Source organism: Manihot esculenta, chromosome 7 (assembly GCF_001659605.2).
Source record: "Manihot esculenta cultivar AM560-2 chromosome 7, M.esculenta_v8, whole genome shotgun sequence".
Classification (NCBI taxonomy): Eukaryota; Viridiplantae; Streptophyta; class Magnoliopsida; order Malpighiales; family Euphorbiaceae; genus Manihot; species Manihot esculenta.
This window is the reverse complement of record NC_035167.2, coordinates 9451863-9475549: the sequence shown is the minus strand read 5'-3', so window position 1 is coordinate 9475549 and position 23687 is coordinate 9451863. Positions and strand designations below refer to the sequence as shown.

General features: G+C 33.3%; 1 pseudogene; it reads left to right on the top strand.

Moving 5' to 3' along the window:
• Positions 1–17625: 17625 nt before the first annotated feature.
• Positions 17626–23011, top strand: LOC110618694 (annotated as a pseudogene).
• Positions 23012–23687: the final 676 nt, after the last annotated feature.

Below are 23687 nucleotides of genomic sequence, written 5' to 3'. Positions count from 1 at the left end.
TCCTAAATAACCAGTATCAAACTTTACAAGAAACTTACAACAAATTCCATCTAAAAGAGTTTCACAAAAAAAAATCATCATCAATGAAGAAGGAGAAATAAGAAGGTGACCAATCAATAAAAATAATCAAGATCTACACTCCAAATCAAACAAGATAATCAAGAACTGTACTCAAAATTAACTAAAATAATCAACATCTATACTCAAACTAACCAATAAACCAAAATAACAAGAATTTAATTTATAGTAATAAGATTTGTACACAAGCCAAATCAAAAAGAGGAATTAACAAGATCTTAAGAAGAAGAAGAAAAGAAGAGGCCGGGGCGTCTGAGAAAGGAAGAGTCAAGGAGGAGGTCAATTTGCATTCACTCTTATCTTCTTGGGTCATCTGAGATGGAGAAAGTATATTTTAATTGACAATAATTTTGGGATAATAAAAAAAATATGGACAAAAATTATGCGATGGAGAGAGTATATTTTAATATTTGCTTATTGTAATTATTTTTATTTACTTTTTTACATAAATAATTCTTTTTGTAATATATTGATCGTTGTTTGATGAAGAATTATTCAATTGCTTGGTGTATATGGACAACGAAATTGGTTTCTGTAGCATCGAAAGCAATCAACTATAGTTGAAGTGGTTGCTTTAGGTTCTAAGATTCTCACTGATCGACAAAATGTGGATCTTGTGTATAGGGGCATATGTTGGATTTTCAATCGGATTGAGCATAGCGGAAGAAATAGAAAAATAGAATTTTTTTACCAACATGGATCACGTGTAAATGAATAAAGTAATAATATTAAAGATAAAATAAACACCTTTTATTTTCTTTGCAACAAAAATACGAGATCATTCGTCTTGATTGGGTTGTCACAAACTATAAATCAACCAAGTGTCCGGTCTCTACTGATGTCCACACAGAATGACGATCGAAAAATCTTAGAACTGTTCTAAGAGTTTGAGAAGGGGAGAGGTTTTGAGTAAGCTCTGTGCCTCTCCTATTGATAGCGGTTGTCGAAACCGTCAAAAATAAACCTATTAAACAATCAACAATTAACTTGTAGATAGTGGCAATAGGGTCGAACCACAGGGATTTGACACTACGGATTTTTCTAATAATGATTTGGACAAGTAAATAACAAGAAATTAAAAGAGGGGGGTTTTGTTTTGATGATTAAAACTAAATAGCAAGAGAAAGCAATAATTTAAATAGATAAGAATTTCAATAGGAGAAGAATTCTAGTTGAAGAATGGATCTATTTCAGTTTGTTTAGAATTGATCATTGATTCTTTAACACTCCTATTTATTTCAATAAATTAGTTTAGGATGTGGAAGACGCTTCTCACAATCCAAATTCCTCCTTAGTTCTAGTTTGATTAGGAAACGTTCGCTAATCAAATACTAGTTAACAAGTTGCCAAGGAACGTCCTTGGGGCTTTTAGCATCGAACAACTGTTAACTGCATTAAGACTTAGAGAAATCTAATTCTAACCTTGCCAACCGCGTGGTCAAGTTTAGATTATGCAACTTGATTAAATGTGTGTTTAAATAATCTAAGCAATTACGGACCTAAATTATTCAAACAATTATTACTCAAGCAATTAAAAGCAATAGGCCTAAATTGATTCTAAAAGCAAAGCAACAATTATAGAAAAATCAAATTGCATAAATATTGAAAATAAATAGAAGTTTAACAATGGAGATTTAAATCTCCCAATTCATCACAAATATGAATTTTCCAACTTCAACTAGAAAGGATGGATTTAGCCACTCATGGTGGACAAAATCACAAAAGAAAAGAAGAAAAGAAAGAAGAGGACAAGCTGTTGTGTTTTCTGCAGAATTGCTGAAGATGAGATGCCCCTTTGCTGGTTTGGATGCTGCCTTTATATAGCTAGAGAATGCCAATTCCATTTTGATTAGGGTTTTGAAATCTCAATTTGATTTGGTCTTCTTTGTAGTCTTTGATTCCTCTTTGGATTTTGTATTTGATTGAGAATGAAACTCTCTAAGTGAAGGGCGTGGCTCTTGGGACTGATCTTGTGGTGTTTGAAGTGGATTTGGACTTTTCTTCTTTGAATTTGGATTTTCTGCTCCTTTCCCGCTTCTGCTGTCAATTCCTGCTGTCAGTGTGATCGGGGCGATGATTTGGGTAGATCGTTGCCCCGATCGCTTCCTGTGAATCAGTCCAGTTTTCAGCTTTCTGTTTCTGCTTGATTTGGGCAAATCACTGACCCAATCACTTTTCTATCATTTTCTGTATTTTTTCTTCAGTTTTCCAATTTCTTTCTTTTCTGTAAAAACAAAGTAAAAACCATAAATTAAGCTAAAAATTGTGTAAATAAGCAATAATAAAGATAATAAAAATGTGGCTAATTTATGCTTGATCAAATACCCCCACACCTAGCTTTTTGCTTGTCCTCAAGCAACAAATAACTTAGTCAATCAAGTTCCTTTTTCCTTTGAGCCTAAATACCACTTAATCAGCCCCCCTAGACTCCTAAATTGAAGCAACACAATGTAGATTACATGCACTAAGGTTGTTCTCTTTTTACCTTGTTTCCCTTCACCTACCATGGCCAAGAGAAAGGTTTTTGGTTCAATCATGCTTATTCTCTTTGTATAAGCTCAATGCAACCTCTAAGAGTGATTTGCCATTCTTTTTAATCACACTTTTTATTCAGCAACACTTATTTATTCTTGCCTGAAAAAATCACTAACATTTTTACGCGAAGGTGCATATTGGTGATACCCACCCCCGGTTACTGAGTTAGTCACTTTTTCAAGTGGCTACTAGCTCTGTTCATAGCTTATTTGGCCATTGGAACAGGTTTATGATTTGTGCTGATTTTTTTTTCTTTTTCTTTTCTTTTCATGACAGTTTGGGCAAATCACCTCATAGGGAGTTACACTAACTTTTTATTTGCATGTATTTATATTTTTATTTCCCTTGACCAATGCAAATTTAGAGATTCAATTTCAAGAAAAGAACTTCCAAAGTGAAGGTAGCACACTATAATTGATTCAATTTAGGTTTAAAGGGGTGGAAAATCAATGGGGTCATGAGATAGGAAGCTCTATTAACCTTATTATCTATGCTGAGTAGAGCAAAAGCTAAGTCAAAATTATGTGTGTGTGTGTGCAAAAAAGTGAAAAATATGTGAAAAAATTTTGGTGTGTGTTTATGGGGCAAAAAGATGCAAAAAGAAACAAAAAGATAATGTAAACGAATATATATATATATATATTGTAACGACCCAAAAATCGGACCGCTACCGGCGCTAGGATCCGGGTCGACTTAAGGCCGCCGGGACCCGTAGCAAGCCTAACATACATACTATAAACCTGTACAATCCCAAACATGATCAACCATATACATAAACTGTAAACTTTTTCTTTCATACATTCTATCATAAGCCAAACTCAACCTGTACATAGTCATCATCATAACTTGATCCCCTCTATGGGATCTCATAATGCCCCCCAAAAGGGTGGCCTATAAAATGTTGAGTCGGCTAACATGGATATCCATAAACATAAAGATCATGCATAACAAGGGATTACAATATCTATAGGGTCAAGCACAACTAATACCTCAATATCATATTACATAACATTCTATACTGTTTCTTACATTACAACATAATACAAATGTCATTTGTCATGTCCACAAGCTATCTATTACAATCATGACTTTACTCTTCTTGACTTCTCTGTCTAGCCCGTACCTGCAATCCTGGGGTCAGGGGAGAGGGGTGAGCTCTAAAGCCCAGTGAGCAGAATATATAAAACATATATTAAAATTTTCATACTTTCATGGAATGCAACACAGCACAAACAAATCACATAAGGATGGTATTGTCACCTATAGTCCTCAACATAGTCCAATCGTGCCAGGGGCGTAGAATGGGCCTCACTGGTCTTTCTCTTACTATAACTGTAACATAACATAACATTCCAATATGCCAGGGGCGTAGAATGGGCCTCACTGGTCTTTCTCTTACTATGTTCCAGGGGCGTAGAATGGGCCTCACTGGTCTCTCTATCATAATCTCATCATATCATAACATAAGAGGACTAAAGGATCATTCAATAACCAATCCACATCATCATCATCATTATGCAATGCAACATATTCGTGAATACTAATGCAAACAACCTACTATATCTCATGGCATTCATGATGCATGTGTCATGCTCAGAATTCATATTTCATTAATTTAAAACTTATGGTTTATTCCACTCACCTCTGGCTAGCTCTGACTATACTCTGTGGCAGCTGACTCACTGCTGTGGTCCTCTGTTCCTTGGGTCCGAACCTACACGGGTGGACTCCAATAAGGGACCAAACATACATAAACATAACTCTAAAATACTCCCCAAAAACCCCTTAAAACATCATGAAACAAGCATGCAAAAACATGCAAAAGAGGGCTGCACAGTGCAGGTTCGGCGGCACCTTCGGCGGCCGAAAACCCCTCCAGAGACGAAAGTCAGGCAGGTTCGGCGGCACCTTCGGCGGCCGAACCTTCCCTCCAGAGACGAAAGTCAGGCACTTTCGGCGGCCGAACATCACCTTCGGCGGCCGAAAGTCCGCTTTCACGCCTAACATCTCCTGCGGGGGCAAGCTTCGGCAGCCTAAGGCTGCCTCCACAAAGGGGGTTTGGCGGCCGAAAGTTCCTTCGGCTGCCGAACCTGGTTTCTTCCCAAATGGGCAGAAACTTGGTTCAAATGAACCTCTTGCCTCCCAAAACTTCAAAACATGCATATAACTCATCTAAAACATGCATACAAGCTCCTAGGGGCCTCAAACACACATATACCCCATCTACAACACTTCAAACATACTCAAGCAACACACATTGCTCAAAAACTCAACTTAAACATAAAAACCTAACTATGAGCTAATATGCATTCTTCCCCATAGATCTAGCATAAAACTTACTTAAAACATACTTAGAGCTTAAGATCGGCTCTTACCTCTTGTAGATCGAGAGAGAGACGTCCTAAACTCGGAGGTGGGAGATTTGGGTCCTTGAACCTCAAAACTCCAAAACTTGCTCAAAACTTGTAAATCTTCAAAAACAAGAAGAAAGCTAGTGAAAATCATGAAAGATTGAAGGAAAGAACTCAAAAATGGTGAGGAAGGGTGGAAAACTCACCTTGGCCGACAATGGGGAGAAAAGCTCGCCCGTTTTCGGCTAAGGGGTCCTTTTATACCAGCTGGCCAGGCCACGTTCGGGGGCCGAACGTGCTCCCGCATGCATGCCATGTTCGGCGGCCGAACTTGAGTTTCGGCGGCCGAACCTGCACTTCCTCAACCTATGCTTTCGGGGGCCTAAAGCACACCCGAAATGCTTGAATGTTCGGCGGCCGAACTTCACTTTCGGCGGCCGAACCTGAGTTTTCCTCAAAAGCTGTTTTCATGCAAAAACTCATTTAGTTCATACTTAAAACATTAAAATACATTGAAAACATTTCATAAAAACATCATATTACCCCTTCTAGAGGTTTCCGACATCCAAACCCTACCGGACGGTAGGACTTCCGATACCGGAGTCTAGCCGGGTATTACATATATATATATATATATATAACCTAACAGCAGTAAATACCCCCACACCTATCCCAAACATTGTCCTCAATGGTTAAACATTTATATAAAAAATTTAAGAAGGAAAGGGAAAGGGACTTCCTGGCCTGGGGGTGATTTGGCCAGTGATTTGGGCAAATCACTCGCCAAATCACTGTCTGTCATGGTGGTGGGGCAGAAAATGGTCCACCAGCAGCTGCAGCAAGCGCTCCATATGCTGCATTCTGTCCTTGATTCTGGTGAGATGAGCCTCCACCAAATGGTCTTGAGGTGCCTTTTATGTCCTCCAAGGTCCACCCAGTTGCTTTCTTGTGCTTCCTTAACATATCAAGGAGCTTTTCTTCTTCCTCCTTGCTGAGTTGGTTGGAAATAATTACTGGAAGTGTATTTTCAGCTTCCAAGTAGGCATATTTGAGGTGGCTGGGCAAGGTCTTCAGATCTGGTGCAGTTGCTGTCTGGGACTCTGCTTGCTGTCTGCTTGCTGATTGGGGCAGATTTGGTGTTGATTTGGGCAAATCACTCTCTACCATGTCTGTCTGCTCCAGTGATTTAGGCAAGACGGGGTCTATTTGCTTAGGTGATTTAGGCAGATCATCTGTTGATTTGGGCAGATCTCCTGTTGATTTAGGCAGATCACCCTCTGTCATGTCTGTCTGCTCACTGATTTGGGCAGATTGTCTGGGTGATTTGGGTTGATCATCTTCTGTCATATCTGTCTGCTCACTGATTTGGGCAGATTGTCTGGGTGATTTGGGCAGATCACTGCTGGGCAGCTCAGTCTGCCTAGCGATTGGGTCAGTGATTTGGGCAGATCGACTGCCCTGATCACTTTCTGGCAGATTTTTTTCCATGGCCTGTTTTTGCAATTTTTCAGCCCTACTGTCTTGCAGCTCTTTTCCACTCCTCAATGTGATGGCACTAGCATTTTGCCTTGGATTTATCTCAGTTTGGTAAGGTAGTTTTCCTTGTGATTCAAGCTTACTCAAGGATGAAGCCATTTGTCCCACTTGTTGCTTCTTTGCTGGCTGTTCAGGAGCTGTTTGCCTAACTGGTCTGGGCATCCTATTTTCTGCTTGCTGAAGTGATTTGGGCAGGTTGTCATCTGTCTTAACTGGCTGTTTGAGGGCTGGTGCGATTTGGGCAAACACAGCAATGGCTGGTTTTTGGATAGCAGCAAGGGTTGCAAACTGTGCTTTAGCAGATGTTGGTACTGTGATGTATGTTGCTGGTTCAGCAAGTGCAGCAACTTCTGATTCAGTTGGGGCAATTTTTGAGGTTGCTGACTTTTGGACAGCAGGTTTAGCAATTGCTGGTGCAATTTCAGCAGTGACAGGCGTGGCAGTGGGTGAATTTGCTGGTGCAGAAAATTCTGCTGGTGCAGAAAATTCTGCAGCAGGGGCTTTTGATAGCCGTTGTCGAAGCCGTAAAAAATAAACCTATTAAACAATCAACAATTAACTTGTAGATAGTGGCAATAGGGTCGAACCACAGGGATTTGACACTACGGATTTTTCTAATAATGACTTGGACAAGTAAATAACAAGAAATTAAAAGAGGGAGTTTTGTTTTGATGATTAAAACTAAATAGCAAGAGAAAGCAATAATTTAAATAGATGAGAATTTCAATAGGAGAAGAATTCTAGTTGAAGAATGGATCTATTTCAGTTTGTTTAGAATTGATCATTGATTCTTTAACACTCCTATTTATTTCAATAAATTAGTTTAGGATGTGGAAGACGCTTCTCACAATCCAAATTCCTCCTTAGTTCTAGTTTGATTAGGAAACGTTCACTAATCAAACACTAGTTAACAAGTTGCCAAGGAACGTCCTTGGGGCTTTTAGTATCGAACAACTGTTAACTGCATTAAGACTTAGAGAAACCTAATTCTAACCTTGCCAACCGCGTGGTCAAGTTTAGATTATGCAACTTGATTAAATGTGTATTTAAATAATCTAAGCAATTACGGACCTAAATTATTCAAACAATTGTTACTCAAGCAATTAAAAGCAATAGGCCTAAATTGATTCTAAAAGCAAAGCAACAATTATAGAAAGATCAAATTGCATAAATATTGAAAATAAATAGAAGTTTAACAATGAAGATTTAAATCTCCCAATTCATCACAAATATGAATTTTCCAACTTCAACTAGAAAGGATGGATTTAGCCACTCATGGTGGACAAAATCACAAAAGAAAAGAAGAAAAGAAAGAAGAGGACAAGCTGCTGTATTTTCTACAGAATTGCTGAAGATGAGATGCCCCTTTGCTGGTTTGGATGCTGCCTTTATATAGCTGGAGAATCCCAATTCAATTTTGATTAGGGTTTTGAAATCTCAATTTGATTTGGTCTTCTTTGTAGTCTTTGATTCCTCTTTGGATTTTGTATTTGATTGAGAATGGAACTCTCTAAGTGAAGAGCGTGGCTCTTGGGACTGATCTTGTGGTGTTTGAAGTGGATTTGGACTTCTTTTCTTTGAATTTGGATTTTCTGCTCTTTTCCCGCTTCTGCTGTCAATTCCTGCTGTTAGTGTGATCGGAGCGGTGATTTGGGCAGATCGCTGCCCCGATCGCTTCCTGTGAATCAATCCAGTTTTCAGCTTTCTGTTTCTGCTTGATTTGGGCAGTGATTTGGGCAAATCACTGACCCAATCACTTTTTTGTCATTTTCTGCATTTTTTTTTCAGTTTTTCAATTTCTTTCTTTTCTGTAAAAACAAAGTAAAAACCATAAATTAAGCTAAAAATTGTGTAAATAAGCAATAATAAAGATAATAAAAATGTGGCTAATTTATGTTTGATCACCTATAAATTTTGGAGGCTGTCAAAAGTTTTTTCTAGGGTCTCATAAGAGATTCTTTCATGCTAAAACTCTAGGATTTTAGTATACTAATATTTATTTAATTAATTAATTAAATAAATAAATTATAATTATGGTTCAGAACTTTAATAAATAAGCCATATAAATTTTAGACAAATTTAATTAAGTCCTTACTTAATTAATTAGATCAAAATCGTAATTTTTTCAAATTACAATTTTACCTCAATATCAATTTATATTCAATCAAGTCCTACATTATTTAACTTCTTATTTTATTTTCTCATACAATTTTTTATATGTGTGACCTATTAGGTTTCAAATATATTGGCAATGAATATATTAACTAATTAATTAATTTGAAGGTCAAAAATATTGTCTAGCAACATGTCAAGATTATCCAAATATTCGAAATGCCAAAAGTGGTTTGACTTAATCTTTCAGTACATAATTTTTCAGTGTAATTAATATCTCTTCATCACAAATGTCTCGATTTAATATTTAATACAAGGAACGTGTTTACAATGTTAAATCATATTAGATATAATTTATTAGCCATTGACCGATTGAATGAAATTTCAAATCTCATTTGCTAATTTTATTTCACCTTGCGCAAGAAGTTCACGATCAATACTAGCATAAAACAAATGGGAAATTACCTAATTTAACCTAAGATGATGAATCATATCTCAATTACATAAACATCTTCGTACAGTTTCTAATATATCTAATTCATCCACATTCATTACTCATGAACTAAGTAACGTGTAATATGAATCAAAACATAAAAATCTCTATATAAGATTAATTATTGATTTCAAGTTAAATGATCACTTACGCAACCATCACTTGAGTAACCCACAAACACATGTTATTTTCCATATGAATTTCTCAAGCGAATCAATTCAGTGTATTTATTTATAAAATAATCATCTACATATTAGTTCTATATATCTCACATATCTCAACATATGAAATCAGTTGTTTCCTATAAAAGGAAAGAATATAATTTGTACCAGTTTCAACAACTTTACTCATTGTTCAATCATAATAAAAATATCGACTAGAAACATTTAGATATATTACTTAAATGTAATAGCAATCTCACAACTATAACCACATTACAATTTTATTTGCACAATAGTATAGTCTCGTGGACTTTATCTTTATTCGAGATTCAATTAAATTAACACTGAAGATAAATAACAACCTTTATATAATGTATTTAAATACTTAAAATATATGAAAAATAATATTCAACTACAACTAACAGATTAACTATAAAGCATATTACTAACACAGATTGTACTGAATATACATAGAATAGATGCTTGACAGCCATCGATAGCAGTGAACTTAAATGCAATATTGATGCTGGCATCCATATGCAACAGAATATAACTTCTTTTGCAGCAGTGCTTCAGGACTCCAGTGGTTCTTTTCAAAGAGGTTGATGGGCATTTATGAAGTTGTTCTTCCTCCTAAGATGATTGAAATTCTAGCACTCAGGGAGTCTCTTTCTTGGCTTCATAAATATAATGTCTATAATGTGTATTTTGAGTTTGATACTAAAGTTATTGTTTATGCCATTTTTAACTCTCAGAAAGATTGATTTGAATTTGATCATATTTTTATGAATTGTAGAGATTTACCATCTCACGAATCTAATTGGACTTTATTTTGTATTTGGAGATAAGTTAATTTAACGGTCTATTCACTTGCTAGGGAAATTATTTTACATGTTAGTCCCACTTTTTGGAGGGAACCTCCAAGTTTCTTGTGTGATATTTTACATTATAATGTTTTTCAGATTTTTTTGCTTAAAACTTCAAGTTTTATGTTGGGTGTAATGGAGGAACCTGCTAACTTGGTTTAATTAACCCTAATTCAATTAAGTTTTTGCTTTTTATAATTTAACTTGTATAATGAATAATTTTTTTATCACTGTATTGATTAAAATTAATTATAACTTTTTAATATCAAACATTTAATAATTATTTTATTAAATAACTATCATAAATAAATAAAATAAAATCGTATCTTATAAAAAAATAAAATACATAAAATTATTTTTGAAACAAAGTAATGTTTTAAGTTGAATTTTACTTAAAACTAATTATAATAAAAATAATAAACTAAATGATATATAATTTAAAAAAAAAAAAGTATATCAAGCATCTTAAATTTTGTTTAAAGAAGTCCTTAGTGGAATTAATAAAGTTCAAAATCCAAGTAATATTTTTAATAAGAAAATTTTAATTTTAACAAATAGCTCCTGAAGCATATCAAGCATCTTAAATTTTGGTTAAAAAGTCTTTAGTGGAATTAATAAAGTTCAAAATTAAGGAGATAGTTTTAATAAAAAAATAAATAAATTTTAACTATTGGAGCCATTAACTTCATGTAACAGGTTTTAGGGCGGTCATGCCAATATGCTTTAACATCAATGTAGGATTGTGTGTAAGCTAAAACACAGTCATAAAAACAAAAATTATTATTACATGTTGGTTGACTATCCTAATTCAGTCCCTCATGGCAACTATTTCTACATACTTCATGCATACTTTTCCCTATCCTAATTAGTTATGTACTAAGCTTTCTAGCGTTTCATTCAAATTCTTTTGGGGTGGACTTATGGATTCTTTGAATATTCACTAGATTAATTGGCAGCGTTCATGTGTCTCAAAGTTTCAAAGTATTCAAAGCTTTCAGAATTTTGAGAAATTCAATCTTGCTTGTCTAGCAAAACAGTTTCCACCAATTTATGGTCGAAGATGATAAAGGCATTATATTTCTCCCATGTATCTTTCTGGGAGGTTGGCTATAAGCATAATAGCTCTTGCGTTTGGCAAAACCTTCTAGTTGGATGAGATGTACTGCATGAGAATGTTTACATCAATATTGAGAATGGTTCCTCTACTCACATTCAGTCTGATCCTTAGCTGCCTTATGTTCAAGGTTTTCGACTACAATATCCTTTATGGTTTCTGTATTATATCTGTTTGGCATAACAGTTAATTAATCATACTTCTTTGGACTGGGACTATCGACTGCTTGTCCGTCTGTTTCTCCCTTTTGACATATGATTTTATCCATTTCTTTGCCCCTCTTGGTACTTCTAATGTCTTAGTTTGGAGGCATACTACGCATAGCAAGTATATTGTTCGATCTAGTTATCAGTCTTTGACGCCACATCTTAACTCTACCGTTTTGGCTTCTCATCCATCATCTTCTACGATTCTTGGTTTGGGCATTTGGAAGGGAGTTTAGTCTCTGCAGTCCTACCAAAATTGCAATTCTTTCTCTGATACTTGCTCCGAAATGCTTTACTTGTGCTATCTAGTTTAGCTCAATATGGTTATTTTGTGGACTATACTATATGTCATTCTGCATCCGAAACATTAGATCATATGTTTTTTCTGTGGTACTCTTGCTCGGTTAATTTGGTTAGCAACCCTTGTGCTTATAAATCTCAGGGGTTAGTTTTCTAAGTTTTGTTTGTTGGTGGAAATCTTTACTTTATCAATTCAGGCTAGAACATGAGGATTCTATATAAGATGTACTTAATAATTGAATATTGAAAGAATTATTACTATAAAATAAAATCTATATAAGATGTACTTAATAATTGAATTACTTATTTTTAAAAATTAGTTTAAAATTACATATAAACATTGAGTTAATTTATTTAAAATTTATTTTAAATTTTAAATTAAAATATAAAATGACATAAACATTAATATTTCTTTTAGACCAATCGATTTAAAAAGGCCTAATATTTAGGCATATTTGCATTTTAATATAAATTTTTTAGTTTTGAATTAAGTGGTCCAACCTTTATATTTTGATGCAATTTTAGATAATCTCTAAAATTTTAAATTGGATAATTTATGAGGTAATTTGATAGTTTAGTTGACATATCATGTGTATTATTATTATTATTATTATTATTATTTTATAAGAGATTTATTATTTAGTCACTGAATATTGTCACGTGTATTATTATTATTGTAACGATCCGGAAACCGGACCGCTACCGGCGCTAGGATCCAGATCGACTTAAGGTCGTCGGAACATGTAGCAAGCCTAACATATAACCTGTGTATCTGATAACATCCCATACATGATCATACATTTTCATAAAAACTTTAAACTTTCCATATACCAAGCTTGACCTGCATGCAATAAAACCATATACATGAAAACCCCTTACTAGAGCCCTCATCAAATGCTCTAGTGGGTCAACATAACATATATCAAGCTTGGTTCATCATTTCTCATCATAAAACATTTCATTAAAAAGATCATGTACCAATAGGGATAACCATACATTAGGGCCAAGCACAATTCTAACCTCAATACAATTCTTTACATTACATCACATTATAACATTTTACAATACATGTCCACTACTAACTATTACATAGACATAATATCAACCTTGAAGACTTTCTGGTCTATCCTGAACCTGCAAGCCTGGGGGTTAAGGGAGAGAGGTGAGCTAAAAGCCCAGTGAGCAGAACTATAAAAACAGATTTAATAAATATATGCTGTCATGGAATGCATCACATCACAAACAAATCACCTCAAGATGGTATTATCACCATTAGCCCTCTACATAACCAATTGTGCCAGGGGCGTAAAATGGGCCTCACTGATCTTTCTCTTACATAACATAACATCACATAACATTTTCAATATGTCAGGGGCGTAGAATGGGTCTCACTGGTCTTTCTCTTACATCGTGCCAGGGGCGTAGAATGGGCCTCACTGGACTTTCATACCGTACCATAACATATCATATCAAAGGCTAGTGGGTCATCCAATATCCATCCACATCAACATCATAATATACAATGTATCATATTTGTGAATTCTAATGCGAACAACCTAATACATATCATGGCATTCGTGATGCATGGATAATGCTAAAAAGTTTCTTTAATTTAAAAACATAGTTCAGTTCTACTCACCTCTGTTTGACTCTGAACAGCTAACACTGTGGGCCTCCTCGGTTCCTCGAGTCCGGTTCTACATAGGTGGACTCGAATGAGGTGCCAAACATACACTTACATGACGCTAAACAACTCCCCAAAAACCCCTTAAAACATCATAAAACATGCATGCAAAACAAGCAAAGGAAGGCTGGACAGGGACTTTCGGCGGCACCTTCGGCGGCAGAACCCCCTTCCAGATCCAAAAGTCATGCACCTTCAGCGGCACCTTCGGCGACCGAAACTCCCTTCTAGATCCGAAACTCATGCACTTTCGGCGGCAGGTTCGGCGGCCAAAACTCCCCTCTAGAGCCGAAAGTCCAACTTTCTGGGGCGAGCTTAGGCGGCCAAAACATGCCTCCACAGGCAGGTTCGACGGCCGAACATGGCTTTGGCAGCCGAACCTGAGTTCTTCCAGAAAGGGAGAACTCAAGCCTCTTATGCACATTTGCCTCCCAAACCTTTACAAACATGCATTCAGCTATTCTACAACATGCATATACACATATACAAGCATATAGGGGTCTCAAACTAGCCTAAACCCCAACAAACATCATCAAGGCAACACATATAGCATTCATTTATCCTTAAGCTACCATAAACCTTAACCTTTTACATCTACTCTAATCATGCATAAAACTCCCTTAGAACCCTTCAAAACTCACTTAAAACATCAAAGAAGGTGAGGATCAACGCTTACCTCTTGAAGATCGAGAGAAGGCGTGACCCAACTTAGAGATTTGGGAAAAACGAGTTCTAGAGTCTCCAAGCTTCCAAACTTCGTTCTTTGCTCAAAATCTTCAAAACCAAGTTAAAACTTATCAAAAACTCGTAGGATTTGAAGGAAAACATCAAAACTAACCATGGAAGGATATGGACTCACCTTTGCCCGAAAATGGAGAAGAAAACTCGTCCATTTTCGGATATGGAACCTTTTATAGGTGGCTGGCCAGACCACCTTTGGGGGCCAAAAGTGACTCAAAAACTCCACCATGTTCGGCGGCCGAACATTATGTTCGGCGGCCGAACCTGGATTTCCTTCCTTGGTACTTTTCTTTCAAAACTCAATTCTTTTGTTCATTAAAACCATAAAAACATGTAAAAACATTTTAGAAAACATATTTTACCCCTTCTAGAGAGTCCCGACATCCGAGATTCGGCCGGACGGTAGGAATTCCGATGCCGGAGTCTAGCCGGGTATTACAATTATTATTATTATTATTATTATTATTATTATTATTATTATTATTATTATTATTATTATTATTATTATTATTATTATTATTATTATTATTATTATTATTATTATTATTATTTTATGAGAGATGTCATTGTTAATCGATTTTGAAAAATCTATTAAAAAGTTTTTATTTTTTTTATCCATCAATAAAATAGTTTTTCCCTTTATTTATATTATTAAAAATATAGCAAAAGACTAAATTACTATTTTTCTTCTTCTTTTTTGGTTCTCTTTTTTCCTCTTCTTCATTTCTTCTTCTTCTTCTTTAAGGTGAATGAGGAGACGGTTCTTCTTCTGCTTTTTTGAGTGACCCCATACTTGCCTCATCAGGCTTCTTGGTGCTGCCTTCCTTGTCCTCCACCATAGCAGAGAGCTTATTTCTCTTTGGACAGTCTCTGGCACGGTGAGGGCCTTCACAAAGGAAGCATTTCATGGGAAACCGGGCTGCTGTGCTGCTGTCGGGAAGAGCTATGCCAACCAAGTGAAGGAAATTGTGTCTCATCGGATAGTGCCAAGGAGAGCCAACCATCCAAGCTACAAGGAGTACTTGGTACGATGGAAGGGCCTATCCGATGCTGAAGCAACTTGGGAGCGAGGAGGGAGAGGAGGGCTATTTCACTGATAAAAATAAAATATAAGAACATTTTAATAAATTTGAAAAAAGATAAAGATGTTTTAATAGATTTTTGAAAATATAGAGACTGACTTGTTAATAATGGTAATACCTAGAGACTTTTAAGGGGATTTATTTGAAGGCAAAATTGGATTTTAAAATTTTTCTCTCATTTTTCATCTATTTTTAACGAAAAAAAAGATGAAAAATACTATTTCATTAATTGAGATAAAAAATAATAATATTTTAATAGATTTTTTGAAAATATAGAAACTAATTTATTAATAATGTTAATACTCAGAATTAAATAATAAATCTCTTTTATATATATATATATGAACTAATGAGGAAATGAATGAAAAAGCTCAATATTTACATTATTTTGTGTTTTAATTTAAATATTTAAATTTTAAATTAATTGGTCCAATATTTATATTTGAACCTAATTTTAATTGATTTTTAAAAATGAAAACGTATTAATTCTCATAAAATATCAAATATAATATTTTATTATTTTTTAAATATAAATTAATTTTATTTATAAAAATAATATTAATTCATATTTAACTATTTAATTTTAAATATAATCGTTAAATATATTATCATTAATTATTTATTTTGTATTAATAATTATAAAAATTTTATAATAAATATATTAATTATAAAAGTTTTATAATAAATATATTACTTTTAATTATTTTATATGCATTATTTTTATTAAATAATATTTTTATTATAAAATATTTATAATTATTACTGTAAAATAAATTTTATAATTATTAAAAACATAAACAATATATTTAATAAATAATATGTCTATTATATTTTTTACAATTATAATAGTAAAATAAATTTTATCAATATTAAAGACGTGAACAATTTATTTAATAATTAGATATTTATCTTCAATTTTAATTTTAAAAATTAGCTAAAAAATATTTAAATATAAATATTGAATTAATTTATTCAAATTTTAGATATTTAAATTAAAATATAAAATAATATAAATATTATCAATTATAAAATAATAAGAGAAAATTACTTTTTAGTCCCTGAGGTTTAACGTAATTAACACTTATGTCCCTCTATTTTGGCGACCCAACACTTAAGTCCCTCACTTTCTTTTCTGTCCAAATTCATAGTCCTTCCGTCCAAAATAACCATTTGGGACACGTGAATTGATAAAATTAACCCTCTTCTAAAATAATAAGAGAAAACTTCTTCTTCTAAAATAATAAGAGAAAACTTCTTCTTCTAAAATAATAAGAGAAAACTTCTTCTTCTAAAATAATAAGAGAAAATTATTTTTTAGTCACTGTTCTTCTTCTTCTTCTTCTTCTTCTTCTTCTTCTTCTTCTTCTTCTTCTTCTTCTTATAAAATAATAAGAGAAAATTACTTTTTAGTCCCTATTCTTCTTCTTCTTCTTCTTCTTCTTCTTCTTCTTATAAAATAATAAGAGAAAATTACTTTTTAGTCCCTGAGGTCTTCTTCTTCTTCTTCTTCTTCTTCTTCTTCTTCTAAAAAATTATCACATCTCACCTTTGACTCTTTGACCAAAAGGTTTAAATGGACGGAAGGATTACGAATTTGGACGGAAGAGAAAGTGAGGGACAGAAGTGTTAATTACGTTAAATCTCAAGGACTAAAAAATAATTTTTCCAAATAATAATAACAATACATGTAGAATACGAGTTAGATTATTAAATTATCATGTATATTATTATCATTTAAAAATTTACTAAAATTATATCAAAATCCAGCTAAATTATCAAATTGTAATATATATAATTAAATTTAAAAATTTATTAAAATTATATTAAAATATAAAGATTGAATTAATTAAATTAAAATTAAAAAAATTAAATTAAAATGAAAATAGGGACAAAAATTGAGATTTTTTGAATTAATTAGTTTTTTTAATTATATTTATAATATATAGATATATTTTTGAAAGAGTATATGTGTGATAAAATAATGGTTTTTATTTCTTAATTTAAATATTTTAAAGACAATAAATAACTTATTAATATAAAAAATAGTCTAATAACTGTAATAATGTAGGAGCTTAAAAAAAAATTAATCAATGACATATATAATTTCACCTCTTTTTTTTTAAGAAAAATTAATGGAATGACATATACCTTTAAAAAAAATAAAAAAGAGAATATAAAATTTATGGGATTTAATACTATCATAATCTATCAAAATCAAGAATACCATTAAATAAATAGAAAAAATGTATTAGTCTATCAGAAGAGGAAGAGAAGAGAAGACCATAAAACAGAAAGAAAACCATACTCTACCTGTAATTGTAAATTTAATCAGAACTAAAATTAAAAATACTTATTAATTTAAAATCTATCTAATTTATTACAAATCTCTCTCCAAAGATTCATCAAAACCAAAAATCCCCAATACACACACTTCCCCTGTTCTTCTTCCTCTGAATCTACTCCCAATTCTCACTCATCGCTACCAACTCTCTCTCTCTCTCTGTCAAGCGTTTTCACTCCCGATTAGCAAGGCTAAGGCTGTGACTTCGCCAAATGTGGGTAGAAAGGCCACTCCAGAGAGGAGGAAAGCGACTCCTGTGAGAGATCAAGGGGAGAATTCGAGGCCTCTGGATCAGCATAGGTGGCCGGGGAGGAGTAGAGAAGGGAATTTAGATTCGGCAGAAAGAAAGCAGATGTTGTCTAGGAGTTTGGATTGTAGTGGTGGAGATAAGAGGAGTCTGGGATCTGGGTTGATGATGGTTAAGTCATTGCAGCCATCTGTGAAGGTTGATGAGAGGAGGTTGAGCTTGGATTTAGGCAATGCTAAGCAAAACCCAGATGCCAATTCGGTGATTGAATATTCTCTTACTGGTGATCTCACTGTATCTGATAGCGATAGTGTTTCCTCTGGTAGCAGTTCAGGATTGCATGAATTAGGTAGTGGGATTTCCAAAGGAAAAAATGGGCTCGTGGCATTTTTATTCCTGCAAGGTTTTGGCAAGAAACAAATAGCAGGTTGAGCATTTCATCAAAAACCAGTCAATCAAAAAGATTTGGTGTTGATGGTACAGTGACATCTCCCAGAACTATTGCTTCTTTAACTATTAGGGGAGCCACGAGGCCTGCCTCGCCTACTAAGCTTTGGACACCTACGGCTTCGTCTCCATCACGAGGGATTTCTAGTCCTTCAAGGGTGAGACCCATGAGTAGTTATCCTGGTAGTACACCTTCAATTCTTAGTTTCTCAGTTGATTTAAGGAGAGGGAAGATGGGGGAGGATCGAATTGTTGATGCACATATGTTGAGGCTTCTGTACAACCGTTACTTGCAATGGCGGTTTGTAAATGCAAGGGCAGATGCTTCCTTCATGTTGCATAGACTAAATGCAGAGGTATGGTATACACACTTTTCACTGTTTTCAGTCCATTGATTTTGGTTTCTCATCTATAGTAACTATATCCATAGCATTCCGGCTCAAACTTAACGACACATTTTTCACTTAGTAGTTTTTGCTAGCTATTTATAAACCCATCAATGTTCCTCTAAACGATCTATTCTGGACACTACAATGTCAATAGTAACATCCTTGGCATAATGTAAATTTCTTGGGACTTGTAGCTTCTAATATCAGTTTCTGGAAATGACAAACAAAGAACTGCATTTAACTGGAGCAACATCAATGCTATAATTTTAGGTAAGATGTTACACAGTTTCTATGATTTTTTTTTTTTTGGGATGGTAAAGATTTCTAAGGCTCAAGATTTAACTATACTGCCTAAGAATAGAGTTTAAGCTCTAGATATAGTCAAAAGTGAAATATATACTCAAGGCAATGTGTCTTCCCATCACCTAAAATGGAAAGAAAACAAACTGAACCTTAAAAGTAAGCTTGAGTTTGCATCATTAATCATAGTGAACAGGTATGAACATAGTTACCTAGACCATGGTACTCTTGAGTCCTGGTACGGGTACATGGTATGCTAATTAATGAAATATAGGATAAGTAGGGGGTAACCTTGATTGGTATTAGTGGTATGTTTAGTTAGTATGCCAATTTAATTTGGAAATGTAAATTATATTTATTCAATATAATATAATGTTTAAATAATTAAATATATGATTAATAGTTGATAATATTTATATTTTCTAAAAAATTTTAAATTTTAACTAATAAAATAGCCAATTACACTCCCACGTCAACCTATTCCACTAACATGTAAATCAACTATCTTGCTTAAAATGTTTCAAAATGTATTCTCTTCTGTTTATTATTCTTTTGCTATAGCCTTTTTCCTCTCCTCCTCTTCTTCTTCTTGTGCCTGCATGCTGCTATTGCACACTTTCATATTAATTGATCTTTCTTCTTCCTTCCCTCCATATTTTCATTTCTTGTGGAACTTATAATTTTGGCAAACTGGATGGCGTCCCTAGCAATTTGGGACAGAAGAGTATTGCGTTTAAAGATGCAGTACCTGGGTCGCGGTTTCCAGGGGGTGAGAGAATCTAGTAACTATGGGTATGAACAAGCTTAATGAAGTGAAGCTCTACCTCGAAAATGACAAATGGCTTAGTTCATTTGCAGCAGGCCTATTAAGAGTCACTTGGTTGTGTCTGTACTAGGCACATTTGGCTTTTTCATTTGTTATTCCCTTAGAAATTCAAATGAAAGAGTTCATTATTTTTTGTAGGGTGATCTAAGGTTAGTGAGCATAATTTAAACAATAAAGTGCTTCATTTATTTTTAGTTGGGTCAAATTAAAGGTCATCTAAAACTAAGGTAGACTCAATATGACAAATGAAAGTTACTTTAGCTTGTTTGAGGTTCAACAAAACGAAATCTACACGCTTAGGGCATGTTCAGACTTGTTTCTAAAAGTTGGTTTGGCTTTGAAGAAAATAATACTTTGCAGTGGATAACTTTTTCTCATAGTTGTTTCTCAGAACAAGTCCCTATGGTTACTTGTATATATTCCATCATTTAGACATGAAATGTTATTTTCAGTATTTCGAAAACCTATTCCTGGAAGAGCACATGGAGAAAAATGAACTTTTATCCAAATAAGAAAGTTTCTTCTGTAAAATTTGCTCATTTGAGTTTATGCATGCATACATATAAACATATACACATATATACTTGTATATATATATATATATATATATACATATATATATATATACACACATATATATTTTCCAAGCAAGCTTTTAAGCATTTAGAGTAGGTGAGGTCATATGCACCTGATTGATTTTTAACGGCAATTCTCTCTTTTGTCTAAATACTCATCTTTTGGATTTGTGATCCATTACTTGTTCTTGCATGTGTTTATGATATGAAGACATTGTTTTTAATTTGATATATTATTTGTACTGGTTTCTGCACCTGCAGCACTGTATGACTTTTGTTTGTTGGCAAATTGTAGAGAATAAATATGATGGACACAAAATTGAGTATTCTTACAGTTTTGGTATTGTTCTTTATTCCAGAAAATTTTGTGGAATGTATGGGTGACCATCTCAGAACTACGGCACTCTGTCATTCTTAAAAGGATCAAGTTACTGTTGCTGAGACAAAAGTTAAAGCTAACTTCTATCCTCAAGGGACAAGTAAGATTTACAAACTCACTTTACTTTAATTGACTTATAAATCCATTTAGAGCTTCTAGTAATTTGTCTCTGCTTAAAATTCAACTATCTATTAGCTTTTCTATTTCTATTGTAGGGTTAAATCTTCATGTCAAATGTGATGATGGATAGAAAACATGTTTACCTGTTGAAAATAGTTGAAAAACACGACTTTTGTTATAAAGGAAAATAGTAGAAAACAATCCAAAGTTATTTTTCAAATCCCAGCTAAAATTTTGGAAAATGGGCACATGTATAATCAAAATCTTGTTTTCTAGTTATTTTAAATAACTTTTTCAGAAAACTACCCCAGTTTACTTTGACAGAACACAGCCTTGTTGCATGTAAAATTGAGAATTAAGCATGTCTTTTGCATCACATTTGAAGTATGAATAAATGTTTGAAAAGAGATATCCATCCAGGTGAAGGCTTCAAAATTCATATATAGATAGGCCTGTGCAGCAGGGATTATAGATCCTCAATAGTGTGGCAAATTTGAAAGATCCCTTTGACTTCTACCAGTCTTTTTGTTATAACTGGTTCTTTTATATATTTTCCAACTGTTTTTTGGAATTAGGAGGTTCAGTCTCTTCATATAATGATTGACGGAGATGGTTGTCGTGTGGGTTTAAAAAGTAAGACCGAGGGAGGGAAGTAGAATAGGGGCAGGGGAGATGATTCACTCAACTGAGCCTCTAGTCCTTAGAGGGAAGGACAATAAGTAAACAAAACCTTAGAGGAGAATTTCTTTAATTAGAGAGAATTTCTTATATATTTTATAAAATATATTTTTTTAATTTTTATGTTAAAAAATTTATTAGTTATCTTGGAGGAGCTTTCTTTATTTAGAGAGATTTTGTGGTGTCTCCTCGTGCATAATGATTTTGCCATAGGTTGTCTTTGGTTTGTCTTCTTTCCGAGTCTAGATGTGGCATGCTGGCTATTTTATGCTTTGTCGTTATTGTCAACATTGCTATTTTTTGCTCACCCTTCGGACTATTGTTGTTCGGTATTGATCGGCAATAATATGGTGAAAGTTGCGTTTGATTGGTGATAGTAATGTTAGGTGCTTATTTTTTGTGATAGTTCCAATCGATGCATCGTAGATATAGTTATAAATCAGAATTGGCAATTCGATTTATTGTTCGAATCAAATCCAAATAGATCTGATTTAAAACGGTTCAAAATTGTTTAGGTTTTTCAATCCAGTTTTAAAGCTTTTACAGTTTTGATTTTTCATAATTATGATTTTTCATGATTCCGGTTTTTCACAATTCCGATTCCAATTAAATTTAAATTATAGACTGTTAATCTAATTTCAATTTAAAAAAAAAATTAAAAATAAAAACTTAAATAAAATAAAAAAAGTAAATATAAATCTTAAGTATTATTGAATATATATTTTATCAAATAAGAAAATTATCAAATCGAACTAATCAATTTTAGTTATGAGTTTGATTCACGGTCTAAATTACCATAGCTATGTCTAGTCTATTTTATTTTATAGACGAATTGAGTTGAGTTGAATGGTTTGAATTGGGTTAAATTATGAGTTTTGGATTGATACGTGATTCACTTGATTTATTTATTTTAGTTTGAGTTGTTTTTTTAGTTTTCTTGAATGGTAGACTGATCTTTAATTTCCTATGTGCTTTCGCCTTTCATGGCATTAATAAATGCAATATTATTTTTGCAATGATAAAGAATATAGTATTTCTTGCAGATTTTCACCATATTCTCTCAGCTTTCCGATCATATTCTCGTGGTTTTTCTTCACATCTTGACTGGGATTTGCTGCTTTTCCAGCAAGTTGACAACCGGTTTTCTCTTTTCCTCCCTTTTGTGAAGCCAAGTTTTGAAGTGGTTCAACTCCAAGAGAACATGAGATTGATCCACAAATAAAACAATAGCAGCTTCATCATCAAACTGGACAACATATGAAATTTAGTGTTAGGAAAAGAAGAATTACCTCCCCATTTGAGCAATTTTGAATGGATTTTGCTGAATGCTTTGCCTTACTAGTGAAGCTCTCGAGTTCTATATATGTACACATGAGAGACAAAAAGAAGGATGGAATTTTCTATTTTATTATTTATTTAGGTACCAAAATATCCTTGCATGTTTATTTCATACTTCATATAAAACTATTCAGTAAAATGGCCAAATTTATTCATAAACAATATAACATGGGTTAAAACGGATAAATTTTATCTTTTTATTCAAATTTGCTTCTAATTAATTTTAAAAAATTAAATAAACTCAAATGGATCGAAAGGAGTATAATTCGCATACACTTTTAAATTTTTACTAAGTGATAGTTTTATTTAACTTTTTAATAATAATTTAAAAATGTAACTTAGTAAATCCGAGAAAGATGTTGAAAGCTGTTGGAATCTATATAAATACTAATAAAAGTCGGATTCAAGGTCGGATTCAAGTTCGGAACAGTAATCAATTTTAACCATTAAATTATAATTTTATTTTTTATTTATGTCATATTTTTCTAGTAACATAAGGGTTGTATCGATTTTTGGTTATTTTTATGGACTCTTCTCAAAGTTCTTCTTATTGTTGTGGGTCTGAAGGACATCGATCGACACTTGCAATTTGTTAAAATATAAGATCCCATTAGAAATTAATATAGTTTTGAAATTTTAAGCATCTTCTATTACAGTGAAGAAGAAATATGTTTATAAAGTCTTTGGCGCCTGTGGACAAGCCTTAATTATGATGACTGAGTCATGCCCTTGAAGCTAAGCAGTCGTTTTGAGTCATAATCATATATGCACATTTCATGTCTAACTTT